This window comes from Dermacentor silvarum, chromosome 6, assembly GCF_013339745.2.
Source record: "Dermacentor silvarum isolate Dsil-2018 chromosome 6, BIME_Dsil_1.4, whole genome shotgun sequence".
NCBI lineage: Eukaryota > Metazoa > Arthropoda > Arachnida > Ixodida > Ixodidae > Dermacentor > Dermacentor silvarum.
The window spans coordinates 48,864,694-48,878,805 of NC_051159.1; positions in this window are offsets into that span (position 1 = coordinate 48,864,694).

Sequence of the window (14,112 nt, forward strand, 5' to 3'; positions counted from 1 at the left end):
ATCTATCTATCCCCATCATGTCTCTAGCCCATGAGGCCAACGTAGTGGCACAGGACTTCTACCAGCTTGGGCCACTAGGCATGTGATTGTGGTCGTGATAGCCTCGTGGTTGTGCATTGTGGTCAATCAGGCTAGGTCATCTGACTCTTGTCATCGTCGTCACGGCCTCTATGCCAGTCCACTGGCCCAAGTTGTCTAACAGCTTTAGCCACTGGGTGGTCACTGCTCGTGGTCATGGTGCCGTTTTGGTCATTGCATTGCTGTGGTCGCTGCATCGTCGTCGTTATAGTTTTGACATTCCACTGACGTTGTGCCGCCATCGTCGTTGAATAGTCATCAGTTATTCCTTGTCAACGCAGTGGCCGAATGTATCTAAGAAACTCCGGCTTCTAGGATATGCCCAAACAGACCGAAACATATAAGCTCCACACTACTAAAAACACAAGATTTTAACAGGCAGTGGGAGGCGCGGCTTGCGGACGAGGACCAGGACAGCCAACTGGCTCTCCTGGACCAAGCCCAGCGAACCGCTCGTGCCAGTGGAGCCCTGGACTAGGGGCCCCAACCACGGGACCTAAAATTTCATTTTATTCATTAAAGTTTTTTTCTCTCTCTCTCTCTAGAAATATGGTCAAGGTACCGCCGTGGTCGTTCCATCATGTTCACTCCAGCTTCCTCATTTGACTCTCTCCCTGCCATCGCCGTCACGCCCTCTACGCTTACACAGCGGCCAATCTCATGTTGTCTGACACCCTGCACCACTGTGAATTGGCTCGTGATCATGATGCCGCCTTGGTCATTGCGTCGTCGTAATTCCAGCTTTGTCATCCCACTCACGCCATGCTGCCGTCATCACGCCTTCATCTTCATACAGTCGTGATTTATTCGTTGTGATACCGTCATCGTGAAGCCGTGCGTGGTCGTTTCATCACCCTCACTACGACTTCGTCATGCCACTTTCGTCGTGCCTTCATCGTGACTCCTCTTTCGCCAATCCAGTGACCCAAGCTGTCTACTAGCTCTGGCCCTAAGTATGTCCCAGTGGTCATAATGTCATCGTGGTCATTGCATCGTCGTCACTCCAGCTTCGTTATCCGCCCCTCATCGTGTCGTCGTCGCACGATAGCAGCAATGCAGTCTTCATGATAAAGTGTTCATCGCGCTATCATCGTCATGAAGTCGTCGTCATCCCGTTGTCCTAAACCGCTGTCATGCCGACGCCGTCATTGCGTCGTCGTCACACAGTCCTCGTCATGCATTCGTTGTCATATTGTGATACAGTCACGGTCCTTCCATCGTCTTCATTCTAACTACCTCATCCAACTCTTGTCATGTCATCGTCGTCACACAGCCGTCGTCATGCCATCTTCGTCACGCTGCCATCACGCTGACATTATACGGCCACCATAACTTCAGAAACCTAGACCGATGATCATAATGCTGTCTTCATTTGACTTTCTTGGTTCCATCAACGTCATTCCTTCTTCGTTATGCTATCGCAACCATACTGTAGTCAGTAAATCATAATTATTCCGACATTGTCATGCCACAATAGTCATATCGTCATCGTCAGACAGTCGCTGTCGTGCATCCGTCCTCATTCCTATCGTCGTCATGTCGTCGTGTTCGTGCCCTCGTTGTCATTCTAGCTTCTTCGTCCCGTTGTCGTCACACTTTCGTCATACCATTGCCTTCAAGCAGTCAACGTCGCACTGTCCTTCTTTGACCACTGCCATCATTTCCGAAGCATCATCTCATGTTTGTAATGTGGTCGTAGTCGTGGCGCCTTTGTCGTTTAATTGACGCCATTCCTTTGTCTTAGCACTGTCGTCATTGCATCGTTATCATACAGTCACCATTATGTATCCATATTCATGGGTGATTCTGGCAAGCGAGTGCCACAGCACAGTGAGCCGATAGCTGAGACATTATGTGTCGCATATGTTCGAAGCAACGAATGTATCGATACGACCACTACATATTTTGAATAAACGTCACTTCAGCAATACGGTGTATCCACATATTGCTTGAATGCTTATCGCGTTACTGTGAGCGATTGTGTGAGGGGTTCTGGGGAAGATAAATCGCCACAAATTATTTATTGTCTCCAGTGGACACTTATATGGCAGGAACATAAGCTCGATGTCCTGTAACGTTGGGGGCCATATATAGATGGCCAACTTTTGAATTTGGCTGCGGAAAACCTGGAAACCAAGTTTTGGATTTCTTACTGCTATAACGAAAAAAAATTGAAACAAGAACAACCATTAAGGCTAGTGAAACCTTGCCAAAATAAAGTTCAAGTCACAGCTAAGCCGCTTCATTCGAATGACAGTAGTTGAAATTTTATATCAGCAAAACACGGTCCTTATTTTTATCAAATGCAAGCTCGGTATTGCGATAAGCCTAACAACAAGACAGCATGGACCACCCAAGCGGTTCACATAGCGCGTTAACCTAAAGATGGTAGAGATACTTATTAATTACCTGTAAAGCCTGTAATTACCCCCCAAAATGTTTTAAAACCACCTCCATCATGCTGTCCAGTTTCACCAAAGGTAAGCTCAGTGCCAAGTTTGGTGCACCAAGAACATCACCGAAAGGTAGTGCTTCGTATAACGATTAAAGAGGAGACAAGATTATGCGGTAATATACCGCAAAGCCCGTAGTTAACATAAAAAACCTGAAAAATTCCACAGAGATCACTCCTATCAAGCTGCCTGTTTGTACTACATGTACATTTGTGATATTATGAAAAACAAAACGTATAATGGTTTTGCAAAAAATATTGCATGCTTGTTCATTAAACGCTGTATATTCCCCTACAAAGTTTAAACTCTATTTTTTCGTTACCCGTAACAGGTTCCACCATTACCATGCAGTTTGAGTCTCGGCGTTTCTCCAAGAACACCAGGCGAGCAATGTATGCACATGCAGCCTTGCGCAAACTACTGCAACTGTACGAAAAAAAAACACATAAAAAACTTCATGTGCACAGCGGTGGTATGGTGACGACGACGGCAGGACAAAACGCCAACGACGACAACTATTAGTGCAATCAGAAAAAGCATTTGGCTTTTTGGCTTTAGTGGAGTACCCATATATTGTAATATGCTGCCATTGTTTAAATGACATCACATCATGCACAAGTAATGGGCTCTTGAAATCGGCAGCTTTCCGACGTGATCCTGCAGGTGAAGGTTATTACCCCAGAAACGGCTTTTAGATTACAATGTGCTACTTACTGCAACACCTAATATTCAAAAAATAATCATAGGTCATACCGTAAAAAGGCATCTGCGGTGGTTGCTCAGTGGCTGTGGCGTAACGCTGCAAAGAACGACCGCGGCTGCCGCATTTTGATCCAAAAACGCCCATGTACCATGCATTGGGTGCACGTTAATGAAGCGCAGGTGGTCGACATTGATCCGGAGTTTCCTGCTAATGCGTGCCTCTTAATAGGATCATGAATTGCGTGCGTACAACTCTAGTTTTTGTTTATGCGTAAGCATTATTTAGCAGTAAGTAGCAAATAGTATTCTAAAAGCCGTTTCTGGCGTAATAACCTCCCTCATGACTCCTACAATTAAAGTATTATAATAGTACAGTATTGCTAGCGTTGGGAAAACAACGAAAGAAAATACTTCTGGCCGGGATTCGAACAATGTACCGCAGCGTGGCAGACAGATTACTGTGTCAGCCACATAACATTCATGAAATGGAAGTTACTTTGACCTCAGCTTTGATCACACCGGGCTCAAGAGCTCAAGCTGTCTACGTCGCAGTTGCCGCGTCAAGGTCATAACAAAGAAGGAAAATAAGGAAGTGACAATTGTATTCGTAAAAAAATTGTAATAATAGATTATTCCTATTCATAAAAAATGCTGGTTACGTCGCCGTCTCCTTGTCAAGGTCGTAACAAAAAAAGGGAAGATAAAGAAGTTAACATCTCTAATCGTTATAATGAATTATTATAGGATGATCCGTAGCGTTAGAAGAAGAAATCTGGTGACGTCGCCGTCGCCACGTCGAGGTCGTAACCGAAAGGAAAATGAAAATGAAAAAAAAGGCTGTATTGTCGCACAATAAAACCTGTTGTAGCGGCGTTTCAGATAACTTAATATATCTGCAAAATAAATGCATAATTGTGAAGTAACACATGTATTTGTTAAAATAGTGTAATAGCAGAGGATTGGTAGCGATCGGCAGATATGTATAAGCTAGTTAAATAGGTAAGCAAATGAGAAGTAGCAGCCAAGCCAAAGAATGATTACGCATTAGTAGACAATTCGCAGAATTTCTGTTGACTTTCTGCGGCATATGGTGTAAAAATACCATATCCCAATACGCATATGGTGTTTTTTTTTTCGAAAGAGTAGCTTGTCCTGCAACCGATAAGAAATTGTAAGGCTCTGTTCATGACGAAACCAGACCATCAAGTCGAAAACAGATTATCCAATGTGAACTACCGTCTCGAAATCACTAATTCAAGCAATAAAACAACGCTAGAGGCCGCTAAGAACACTACAAAAAGCACTAGAAAACCGCTATGTTCAGCTACCTGATCAACTTGCTGTGCGATCACTGCGCTATCCCCATTCTCTGAAGGGCATGTTTCCTTTTTCTGGAAAAATCCGGCTTCGAGAATTCGGCGTACCATTTTGCGAAATGCTTCTTTATGCGCGAAACTCTTTCGAACAAGCATACTGCTCAGCACTGGATTTAGCGTATCCTTAGATTCAACAAATCCATGAGTCTTTTTTTGCCAACAGTTGGACAACCTATCCGTGAAACAGACATGGTCTTTTTGTCGTGCACATAAAAGGCATTGCACAGCGTGGTCGCTCTCTAAAGTCTTTCTCTGCTTCGCCGCATAGAATGCTAAGCTGAGTTTTGCGTGTAAATTTGTGTGGCTCCGGTTGTGTACAACTATGTGATGCGTCATAGTGCCGACACGGAAACACGGAGTAATAGTTTTCCGGCTAAGCGCATCGGCAATTTCATCGAGTGTGTCCATAACATCCACCGGAAAGCGCACACTGAGCCTGGAAACGAGTTCGCTGCGCAAATAGTTTGACAGCGGAAGAATGGCGATGAACCAGACGCCGTACACAATTGCTCGTGCCGAGAATAATCTTCTTCTGCGGGGTATAGGCAACGAAGTTCCGTAAAAGGATGCCAGAAGGAGTAATGGGGAGTCCAGAATTGATCTGAACACCCACAAATTTCTTTCTCTGACGTCAGCAATGGTCAGAACTATGGAACTGCATATCAAGAGGGCTAGAACGAGACCCAATGCAAGTTTGGACTGGACGAGAATGCTGGTAAAAGACGTCAAGACAACGCCCTCACTTTTGACGTAGAATACATCATATGTCTGAGAAGTGACTGCATCGATATCGTACTGGTGTGCGACCTGATAGCTAAGAACGACCCCGGTTCCCAAGATATCAAGATCACCGAAAACAAGCTTTTTTGCAAGAGGAACAGCGGTGGGACTATAAAACCACTTTAAGGTTACGTTGTAATAATCAAGTGCCTCTATGATGAATCCAGTAACCCCTATTTGACAAGCCTCGCCCAGATACCGTGTCCCGCAGCCTAAGTATATTACGCTATTTCTCAGCTGGCTCTGCCGCAGAAGATTGAAATGACCTTTAGCAAAATAAAGATTGCATTCTGTAGTAGATCGTGCAAGCGCGCGTCCGGGCGGCAAAAGTAAACACGGTATTGCCTTTCCTTTTGCCCGACAGAGTCTTTGGATATCGCAAGACAATATTCTCGTGTGCCACACTTTCAAGTAATCATTCGAGGTTGTTTGTTCTCCAGCCCTCTCTTCAATCAAGAAGCAGTCAAGAAAGAAAGGATCAACTGGGCGTATGGGACACATTTTTAGATATCTCAACTTGTTCGGAACAACATTTAGCGCGACCAAGTTTGTCTTGATTCCCGCATTAACATTGGCATTGATATAGTTGCGAAAAGCTGGTGTAGGCAGCGTCCACAGCGTTGAAGCCCAAGGCAGCTCGCGCAACAACGAACTGCTGTTTGAATTCCAATAGCCTTTCCACGTGGCGATTGCGACCACATCGTGCCTGGAAAAGTAGGGCTGTAGCGTGGCAAATAAGTTTTGATTATTTCCATCTGGTGTAGTATTTTGTGCGGTGCGAGAAATATGTGAAATACTTGAAATAATACATAATAACATCAAAGATGAAAATGTCATTGCAAAAAGATGAAGAGCTTAGAGCGATAGGAAACCTACGAGGTCTTTGAAGCACAATATTAAGAAATTATATGTTATACATGACAAAACTCGCTTTCATAGCTTTCCTGATTATATATCTTCCTTGTTAAGTGCGCTAACTAATTCATGAACATTACATTAGTTAATATAATGACAAAATCAAATACCTTAGCTCGCGTTCAATTTCCGTTGACGTGCAGACAAACGACTGAAAAATGTGGTGCTACCAAGCATTTTCATGCGCAATGTCAGCGACTGAAATTACTCTTCGCAGCGCCTATTATAACTGACTGGTATTTTGATCACGTGCTAAAAATAAAATCCAGCTTTGTTCCTGATTTCATGTCTAAAATTCCATTATTTACGTGAATAGACCTTCAAATGTTTCCCTACAAGTTGTCAGAGTAAATTGCACAAAAAACTGGTATTATTTTGTGTTCATTAACATATCAATATAGTGCACAGTATCGCAGAAAAAATTTTCTTCAAGTGTTCCAGAGGCTAGAGAGCTCGAAGATACCAGGAAAAGTACTTCCTCGAATGGAGGTTAGTATGCCTTGTATTCGCTTCAGAATAAGGATGTGCTCATCTGTTAGAGTGAACCTGGAGTTTTGAAGAGTGCTTTCTCACCTTCACATGTCACATCGTACCTGCAAAAGAAAAACAAGCAACGAACTTATTGGCACAAACATTGACAATTTACATTACGAACGTTTCTGGTACAGGCGTTCATATTCAACCGTATGATCGGTGTTGTTATGAGCAGAATGCCTCCTCTCTGTGGATAAGCATTCATAAGCTCCTTCAGCGTTCTACTTATTTGACCGCCACTAAATCGGCCATTCGAACGACAAAAGCGATTTGTGAAAATAGGCGAACAAAAATGTAGAAGTATACACTACATTTCGACAACTGATTTGATGCGACAAGCTCACTGACGCTTTTTTTTTACTGACAACTAAAGAAGTACAGGTTTTTCGATAAGGTGAATATTTAAGACATACAAAGACACCTTGCAATCAGTATACAACGACTAAAAATTTGGCGCGTTACTTAGGAATATCTTTCATGCTCGTTGAATACTTCAAAAGCATATATTTGACCCATGAATTATGAATGTTCTTAGGGTAATTTACCTCATGGAAAACTCATCACCTAGTATGTCAGGAAAAGGCAGTTGATCAAACTCCTCGCTAAAGCTATGCTTACAAGGCATCTGGAAAATTTGTTACAGTGTCGTGTAAAAAGATGAGAAGAAATTAACGAAACAAGAACAGTGCTCACTAATGAGCGAGATGTAATCAGCAATGTTTTCTGCAAAGTGTTTCATTGAAGCCACGTTAGGCCTTTTCGAAAGGGTCTGCATGGATATTAAAAGGCATAAATCCGACGCTAAAAATAAATTTCTGTTACGTGTTTGAGAAATGATTCTGCATTCTCAACAGGTGATAAACTGCAGATATTGTAATATTCATAGGATGTTCTCAGCAAAATTACTAAACCACATTTATTCTCATAGTACAAATGAACTTTTCACTCACGAACTTAGAGTGTGAACAAAAGAACGCTCGCTTTTTATCCCTGAAATTCTGCTTAATTTATTTTGCAGTTTTCTTTCAGGCGCTGTTCGTCCTGTGATCTCTGTTGAACCAAACATTTTTAGGGCAGACTAAAAATTTGGTCCATCAGTTAGGAATATCTTTCATACTCGTTGAATACAGCAAGAGCATATATTTGACTCATGAATTATGAATGTTTTTATGTTAATTTACCCCATGAAAAACACATCACCTAGTATGTCAGGAAAAGGCAGTTTATCAAATTATAGGACCCAACTCTTCGCTAAAGCTATGTTCACAAGACATCTGGCAAATTTGTTACGGTGTAGTGTAAATAATATTAGAAGAACTTAACAAAAGCAAGAACAGTGCTCATTAATGAGCGAGATGTAATCAGCAATGTTTTCTGCAAAGTGTTTCATGAAAGCCTTATATGTCTCATCGTGCAGTCGACCTTCAACATCCTTGAGCGAAAACCGTGTAGTCGAAGTGAATTTGTGGGACATGATGAACCATTTTGAGGAACACAATGTTCGATTGATTTCCAAATTTCTACTAGAGGGCTAACGGGAATTTCGGCGCTCTGTTGTATACATGGCCCGCGTTTGCGTTGGGCTGCGTTTGCGTCTGGGTTGTCTGTGCCATTTCTGCTTTCTCGTACGCCATTTCAAGCACGCGGATTTAGTTCTTGCCTTTCAAGGAGAAAGTTATAGTATTCCATGAAATAAGGCAAAGTACAGGACGAAAAGGAAGCGTCAACGCAGTGACTGTCGCCGTGTGAGGAAGACCGCACGTGAGTCAGCTGGAGATGTAAAACGGGCAAGTAAAAAATACGTACTTCAACTCGCGCAAAAGGATATCGTGCCGCTTCCAAGGAGGGTCCAAGCTAAGAGCCTGGTGAATTTGAGACATATTAAAAGATGTTTTTTATTACATAGACATTCGCTTCAAATATTTGAAGCCATATTTCTCGAAACAAGATTTTTTGCATCCTACAGCTACGCGAACAGTGGTAACTTTCCTTCTAATGAATATTTTCGCATATTTCTTTATACAGGTTGTCCCAGCTAAAAGTAGTCAATGTTTTAAAAACGGCGGGATGTGCTAGGAGACTCAAACCAACTCAGTGGTGTTGAGGATCGCATGTCCTAGTCTGCGGTACTTTTATCGCTTTGCGAATCCAAATAATTAGTATTAAAATTTTACCTAACTTTTTAAATATTGGCTTAACATCTTAAGTGTCAATACTAAAGTTGTAGATCACATTTCAAAATGGCCGACTGAAGTGCTTGCCACTAAATACCATTGATGGAGCTTCTTGTAATTGCCTTTAAAGAAAGCCCGCGGAATACAAAAAGAACCACGTGATAGCGCCACCATTTCAGCGCTCCCCGCGGACGATCGATCAAGAAATGAAATGCACATATTTGTACAGCGGTTCCGTGACGAGCTTGGCATTTCGGGTGGAAGCAAGGTACGGGCCAGCAACTCTCGCTAGTAAGAAAGGATCGCGAATGAATACAAGAACATGACAAATGCATTTTCCTGCCCGATTAAACAGATCTGCGGTCAAGGTTTACTCAAGCCCGAGCTTCTTTTCTTTCTTCCTTTTCGTTCTTTTTTTTTTCTTCCTTTGTGTGTTCGGGCTTCATTGCACAGGTGGAGCTAATTATATGTTTATGCCAGGTCACGTCGAAGTGCGACACACCTTCATCACCGCCGCTCGCTCTGTGCGATTGCGACAGGTCACGCGAGTGAGTCATAGAGTAAAATATACAAAAAAGATGAGAGAGGAAACTTCCATAGGCCCCTGCGGCCGATTTTGGTTCGCAGCGCACCTAGCGGGTGTGTGGAATCTACACAGACTAAGAGATTGGGACCACAAAAAGCTAGTCTCGAAGGCTATCTTCGGGTGATCAGAAAAATTACACGGCCTCCAAGACGGCTTCCGTGCGAGAGCTCGTCCTGGAGGCTATATTTCTTATTTTTTAACGCGTTGCTTGCATGCATCGATTAGCTTCCTATAAGCTGTATCGCCAGAGCAGCAAGCACAAGATGCCACTGTGTGTTTATGCAGACATTATAAATAAACATGACAAAAGTTAGAAGAGACGAAACATTTTATTTTCAAGTCATATTCTCAGTAAGCACATGCACACTTTTTTTTGGCAACGTTTGATGAAAGCAAGCACAGAAAGATTGTTGCACTGCAAAGTGCAAGACATGCCCATACAGGTGCCTTTTGTTGAGAATAAATTTCACAAAAGGAATAAACAGGCGATATTATGAAAAACCCCACAAAACAGTAAAACTGCAGAAGACAGCATTAGCATTAAAGAGGAAAACAGCGCTCGTCCTGTGAAGCCTAACCTTTCTTATTAAGCGGTAGTTTCGGGCTGCATACCAAACAAGGAATGAAGGCTGCTCACTGCAGTTGTAAGCCAACCACGTTCTCTCCCTTTCCTGCCGTTGTTACTGCAGCGCGCAACATAGCAGTAATTCCCGTAGTACTTGACTATGGTCAGCATGACCGAAAAAAAAAGTATTGGTTGTGTCTTCTATCCCGCCTTCACACAAATTTTCACCTAGGCACTTCACATCTCCCTCTCGCGAAAAGCGTCACTTGCAATTGTCGCAGCTAAAAAAAAGCAACCTTCGGTTTAATGCATACGCTGCTGACGCAGGAGTGTTTATTTAGAATACGTCGTAGCCACAGCTTCTTCTTCTCAACTCGCAAGTTCTCTCTAATTCTGCTAGTAACAAAGGCTTCAAGCAATCTGCGCACGCCACGAATAACGATCCTAAGCACAACTGAATTCTGTCACACAATTGCACACACATGCATTTAATTCAGACTACGTATGCCGGCGTGTGCCGACTCACTTTCTCGCGCCAAGAAACGATTTCTCGCAAACGTGCTGCGCAGCATTCCAAATTGCTGTTTCTTACATAATGTGAAGCAATCCACGAACATCATGCGCGAAGTGAATAAGCCAAAAAAGTTCTCTGCGCCGAACAGCACAATGCGACAAATGTCAACTTACGGCTGAAGTGACAAATACATAAGCAATTTACAAAGCAATGAAAGGGAATAAAAACGTAATGAAGGCCTTCTTATACCTCTGACACACGGGCACTCTAAAGTCCTTTGTGTAAAGGGACATCTACCGGAAAGGCGTTCAAGCGCAGTGACACACGACAAAGGAGTATCGCCCTTCCGGCAAAGTTCCTTTGCGGGAAAGAAGATCGGGCCTCTACTTTTCGAGCGGAAAGGTGAACTCTCGCATACAGCGTGCACAACTCATCAATAGAAGGAAACCTGTCGCAAAACTACTGTGCCTCGTAAGCATTTTGTACCTTGCGAAAATGGAAATAAAAATGTTTTAGATGCAAGAGCATCTTATGCTCGGGGCAGTGTCCGTTCTGCGGCGTCCGCACCCATACTGCGCATGCGCAACTCTCCCTCATTCTTCTCTCCTACGCAGGTGTACGCTCTCCTCCTCCCCTCTCCCCCTCTCCGCCACATGTGCGGCGCAGCAAATTATTGCATATATCTGTCACTCTCTGCCTATCTCTCTAAGGGTACGCCGCTAGGCGGCGCAAGTGTCGCGGCGCAGTATAAAGAGCGCGTTCGCTGTGCTTCCGTCATTCTCTCTCTGTGCAACGATGTGCGAAACGCCATGATCAACGTCAACGTCGGCGCTAGTTGCAGCGGCAGCGCCTCCGCCGCGGAGCAGAGGAAGGCTCGTGAAGCCGAACGTAAACGTCAGGGTCGGCAAGCGGACCCTGAACTTCAGGATCGTCTTCAATATACCGCGCGCACCGACGCTAGGAATCACGTACGATCTCTAAATAAAGACGCAACAACTCCGTACCAAACGTCTCCTCTCTTCTCAATACATTCTCTCACTCTTTCATTGGGTTGTGTTGCCAAGTGAAACGAAACGGAAACTCGATGTTTTCGCATCCCATCATGGTTGCCCGTAGGGTGAGATGATGTGCTTTATTAAGTTCTACAATCGCTAAATGTAATCTACATACGCAGCTATTTTTTAATGTTTTATCTTTTGCTGCTTTAAGGCACGTACACCCGCGAGAAATATCTTCTCGTGAAAGCGCGCAGCTCCTTATCCTTAAATCAACGTTGCATTTATCATACAAGCACGCATATGCGCGAACAGCTTCCAAAAATGCTTCTATTGAGATGTGACTTCTTCCTCGACGTCTCGACAGCGGTGTGGTAAGGCTTAACGAAAACGGCCTCACTGACTGGACATGGGCTCTGAGATTTTACGGCGTACGGCGTGCGCGTCACTGTTCGATCTCAGAGCCCATACATTATGATTCTTTGCTTGTGCGACAGGTGGGTGCAACTGCGCGGTTCGCTTCTGATTCCGATCTGATTGGTGCTCGTTCTGCGCCTGCCGCAAAAATGTGGCCTCGCACTCATTCTAGCGTTTGCCGCGCTATTCTAGCCACCGTAGCCGCGCATTGCTGCCGCTTTTGGTGAATCTTGCCGCGCGCGTTTTTGTCGCTAGTGCAGACGTACCTTTAACAAGCAGCGCTATTTTATTTTGAGCGGTTAATCTGAGAAACCACCTAAAGAAGTTAGTGCGGTGCCGTGTGTCATCGGCGCAACTCCTTTCTGCAAAGGCTCCTTCGGAGTAACAAAAGGGGTTTCCGGCAAAGGAGTTTACTTTTGCCCCCCGTGTGTCAGGGGTATTACCAAGCAGCAGCCAAGCAGACAGACTTTCTGGCAGACGAACCCCGCAAAGACCACGCAGACGTTATCACACATCTTTTGTAGCGTCGCCTTGCCTGATCACACCATGGCCGATATTTTGTAGCGATGCGTTATCCTTTTATTATTACTGTAGCAATTATATGGACACTCCAAAGCAGATTTCTGCCGTCGCCGTCGCCGTGAGGTTCCGTATGACGTCAACGGCGATGAAATCGTCGCCGCACTCCGGACGCTGTATGTGCGAGTGAAAGGGGGCGAGGGACGCGCGCTTTCACGGGGAGCGAACGCACGTCGGAGAGCAAACGAGCGTTCTGCGCCGTGCTCCCTGAAGGGCTGCATAATTAAGCGTCTCTTTCCTCCTTTCCGTATATAGAGAGCAAACGTTTTTCCGTCGCGCGAAAGGCTGTGGGGGGCGGGAGGGAGGGAGGGGAGGCGACGTTTAGCTGTGGCACCAGGAGGAGGAGGAATAAACTTTATTTAGAGAAATGAGCAGACGCTAAAATCGTCCGAGGTGGGCGGCGTCCCTAGTCCAGGATGCCGTGGGCCTGAGCCGATAGCTTGGCCCTGCACACCAGGCGATGCTGGTCTTTAGGGCTCGGGCTTGTCAGCTGGGCCTCCCACTGCTCGACGGTTGGTCCGGTGATGGGTGGTGTCGATGGGTTTTGTTGACTTTCCCATATCATGTGGTAGAGGGTATTGGGCGCCGAGCAGAAGGCGCATTTGTGAGTATAACTCGTAGGATTCATGGCGTGTAGCAGGGTGCCGTGCGGGAATGTGCCGGTCTGTAGTTTGCGGAAGATCACTGCCTCTTGTTAGCTTGGGATGCGGGGGTGGGTAGATCCTCCTGCCCAGTCTGTAATGACTCAGGATATCGGCGTATCTTTTCGGGACACTATCATGTTGGTCTGCCGGTGCTCGTGAATCCGGTGGAATAGCCCGGAGAATGCGATCTCGGGCAGCAGCGTTACCCGCTACGTTACCCGCCAGGGACTCGTGTCCCGGGGCCCAGACAATGTACAGTTCTTGAAAATTGTCTAGTTTTTCGAGGATGCTGAGGCCTTGTTTGGAAATGCGGCCCTTTTGGTAATTTCTGCATGCTGTTTGTGAGTCCGTAATGACCGTGATGTGATCTTCCTCTCGCTTGCCTGTAGTGGCTGCCAGGGCTATCGCCGTTTCTTCCGCGCAGTCGATGTCTGGAGTGCTTACCGAGGCCGCTGCTACCTCTTGTCCTTGGCCGTTGATCACGCTGGTAGCGTGGGCCGCTCTGTTCTTGTACTTTGCCGCGTCGGTGTATCTGACTTCTCCTTGCTTTGGTCCTGCGTAGGCCTTATATACGTAGAGCTTGCACTCTCGCTCGCCTCCTTTCTCTGTTTTATTCAGGGTGCATGTTTCTCGGGATGCTGGCCACCATGATCTTCTCCCTCAGGGGTAGAGGAAACCGCTGTTTTCTGGACTCATATTCGACTGAGTAGCCCAGTCTTATTAGGGTGTCCCTGCCCGTGCTGGTGAGCTTGAGTCGCTCTATCTGGCTCGTCTTGTGGGCCTCTGCTAGTTCCTCCCAA